Raw genomic sequence first — 4,020 nt, forward strand, 5'->3', positions numbered from 1 at the left:
TAGCCCAGAGGCCAGCGTGCATATTTAAAAAGTTGGACAAGTACTTTTATGTTTTACATGTCCTAGTAGAGACAAACTCCTACATTTGTTTTTCACTACTGTAAAGCCTACCTCTCTCATTGGCTAGTTTTGGGTTACCTTATAACATTCAATAGGTGATAATTTTCAAATCCGAGCAGGTGAACAGATCAAGTTTGGTGTCTAAAGAACTGTAATTTAAAGTCCTTTTAAATGGTAAAGACGGATTTTAAGTCACAATTCTAAAAATGCCACTTTTAGAAAGTTGGCATTTTCTTGTCTTAACCATTTGGTGACTGTAGCCTGTTCATGGGTCACAAGACTAAGGGGGTGATTCTGATTCTGCGGGCGGCGGAGGCCGCCCACCAGAATTCCGCCCCCATTATACCGCTCCGCAGTCAGAAGACCGCGGAGGGTATTATGAGTTTTTCCCTGGGCTGGCGGGCGGTCTCCAAAAGACCGCCCGCCAGCCCAGGGAAAAACTCCCTTCCCACGAGGATGCCGGCTCGTAATCGAGCCGGCGGAGTGGGAAGGTGCGACGGGTGCAGTGGCACCCGTCGCGTATTTCAGTGTCTGCAAGGCAGACACTGAAATACTTTGCGGGGCCCTCTTACGGGGGCCCCTGCCGTGCCCATGATATCGGCATGGGCACGGCAGGGGCCCCCAGGGGCCCAGCGCCCCCCCTACCGCCATCCTGTTCATGGCGGCTTTCCCGCCATGAACAGGATGGCGGTAGGGGGGGTCAGAATCCTCATGGCGGCGGAGCGCGCTCCGCCGCCATGAAGGATTCCCCCGAGCAGCGGTAAGTCGGCGGGAGCCCGCCGACTTGCCGCTTCTGACCGCGGCTGAACCGCCGCGGTCAGAATGCTCGTGGGAGCACCGCCAGCCTGTTGGCGGTGCTCCCGTGGTCGGTGGCCCTGGCGGCCACCGGCCGCCAGGGTCAGAATGACCCCCTAAGTGTAGCTGGCAGTTGGTCTTTTTATATTTCTCTCAGACAGTGGGTCAAAGGAAAGCTAGGTGTTTGCATGATGGGCCACTCTGACATAACAAGTGGGGGAGCTGTCACCTACCACACTTGTAATTCACAAAGACTCTGCCTGAGTATCTCTCAAATGGTTTATCTCTAGTCGTTTGTGTCCCCAGACAAGCTGGAGCCAGTGCAGTGAGGTAGGAACTGCCTGACACCTCAGGAGGTGAAAGTCTCTAGAAACTTCTCCTACTTCAAAATACATATTGAACCTCATATCCCAATACTTCAGTACACATCTGAACCTGTGAAAGACTCAGAAGAAGAAATGCTGCATTGCTATGCAGCAAGAAGCACTGCCACTCTGCTGCCTTGCTATTCTTCCCTACTGCCTTCCTGCCTGAGTGGGAAGGACTGATCCTGCATTTTGAATCCAGGACCCCCAGAGTGACTCTAAGGGCTAGTAGGCTGAGTTCCTGATTAGAAGCCTTAGAGACAGAACATGCTTCTTCCATATTGAACTCAGCACCTAGACTCTGCCATCTGTGAGTACTGCCCTTCCAAGTGGTGCCAACTCTGTCCTGGACTCTGGGAAGTGGGCCTGAAGGACCTCTGCCATTCCAGATGTGGTAACAGCTGAGACAGCACATTGCAACACATTGCCTCCCAAAATCTCTGATTCAGTCCCCCTGAGCCAACCATCACCTCATCATACTCTTCCTCGGGACTGCTGTGTGATGCATCCCCACTGCACAAGCCCCTCGTTGACCACATCCTCAATGACGCAGGAGTTCACATCGCAAGTCCTGTAGCTACTTTGGAACCAGTCATGCACAAAGCATCTTTGAGACAGGACTTCATGGAACAAGTCCCTCGTCGACAGCATCCTCAAAGACCATGCAGAACCTCACATCTCAGCCCTGCAGCTTCTAGGAACCACTGCTGCATTACGCAGCCCTGACATGGGATTCTGCAACCAGGATTTAAGGTACTCTTGTCCAGGAGGCGTGACTGGGGCCTTATAGCCGGCCCACACGCTAGCACAATCAGCCCGAACTCATGACTTTGTCCTAGTCTGGTGTGACCAGATAACCACAGTTTGCGCTTTGTGCTTTTAAGCTCTATATTCACTTAAATCTTTAAAATTGTATACCTCCAGTTCTACTGATTTGATTTTTGTCGTTTTGGTCTTCAATTATTTATTACATTTCAATCTATTTTACTAAACTGTTGTGTGATTTTTCATGTGTTGTGTTTCACATTATTGCTGTTTGAATTGCTTCACAAATACTTCATACATTGTCTCTAAGTTAAGCCTGACTGTTACCAGAAGATCGAGGTCAGGTTAATTTGGGGTTTGCTTGTGACTTCATCCTGACAAGGATTGCGGTTGTTGCTTGAGTAAGGTTTCACCCCCTCAACCAGTAACCCAATTTATAACAGAGGCAGATGTATCCAATAGAAGTCATAAGTCAACAATGAAAAGCTGTACACCACTCAAAGTCAGGAGTTTCCATTGTCAAACCCTCAGAGTACTCCACAAAAAAGAGAGCCATTCAACTAGAAACTCAGGATCCAAAATACCAAAGGCCAGATTTACAAGCCTCTAGTGCTTCTTAGCACCACCTTAGCGTCATTTTTTATGCTAAGGCGGCACAAAGAAGGCCATTTCCCGCGCCAGATTTGCAAAGTCGCGCAGTGCATGCATTGCACCACTTTGCAACTTCTTGCACCACATTATGCCTGTGTCAGGCATAATGTATACAAGGGGGCATTCCCCCACAGAGAGGCCCAAAAAAATGGTGCAGTGAAATTTACAAGATTTCTCCGCACCATTTTTCTGACATTTTTACCAGCTGCCCAAGGCAGGTGTAAAAGTGGTGCTACTGTATTGACCTATGAACCTCCCTGTGCTTTGCGCCAATATTTTTGGCGCTACTGCAGAAAAGTGCCACATTAGTGTAAAACATTTAGATGCTGTTGTGGTAACGACCGCCATCGACTGCCAGAAATACAGCCCCCCCATGGTGTTGTTGGGGGGGGAGTGGGTGCAAGGGACGCAAAAAAAGTGTAACTTTTTTGTAAATATGTCCCGAAGTTTTCACCAACTTTGCACCAACCATTGCTGGTGGTAGGACAAGTGGTGTCAGGAATTTGACATTTGTCCCAAGGACAGTGAACATGATTCAGAATTTGTGTGCAACCTTCTTGAGAAAGCTAGGATCCTTTCTCTCTTAAAAGCCCCTTACCTATTCTTAGAATTGATTTTGAAAATTGTTCTACTGCCACCATCTTTAACGGCCCACTACAACGAGTCCTTATCCTACTAGCTAGATAGTCATATTTAATGTGATTGTGTCACATGTCACCTTACTGTTAAAACGTTAACAACTTCCTGCAGCCACATTACATTCATAATGTAAATAACCTGAATGCCAGAAAACTCACATTAAAAAATCTGTTGCAGAATGGAATGCTGGATTGAAGGCAGGTGTCAACATACATTTTTTTACTTCTTCCGTCATTAGCACCATCTTGTAAGGGAATATGGAGGCTATGCATTGGAAGACCCGAGAACACACAAACACACATACACACTTTTTTTCCCCCGAGTTCAGATATCCAAGGATGTCTTGAAAATGCACATCTCTGCTTAATAAAGCCGTAGTTCAAACTTAATAGGTGCTTAAGCGAAATTGGATAAACTGAACACATCCCAACACTTACATACAGAATGCAGAAAAAGAGACTCCACTCCCCCCAACTTACTGTACATTGCTTCGATCATTCAAGCAGATTTCGGCTTATTCAAATTTAGAACTGACAATTAGGCTGTCTTTTGGAATATTGAATGCATTTATTTATGTTTTTTGCCGGACAGACCTATGCAGCATGCAGTGAGAGTAGAGTGTTGAGGGGGTCCAAGCAGGTGAGTAAAGTCTTGTGCTGTCCAGTTCCGAACCAACACGCAACCTTCTCGTGGGAGATCAACACATTTTATTTGTACATATCGGGGGAAAAACGACAATGTGAAA

Source organism: Pleurodeles waltl, chromosome 3_1 (assembly GCF_031143425.1).
Source record: "Pleurodeles waltl isolate 20211129_DDA chromosome 3_1, aPleWal1.hap1.20221129, whole genome shotgun sequence".
NCBI classification, from domain to species: domain Eukaryota; kingdom Metazoa; phylum Chordata; class Amphibia; order Caudata; family Salamandridae; genus Pleurodeles; species Pleurodeles waltl.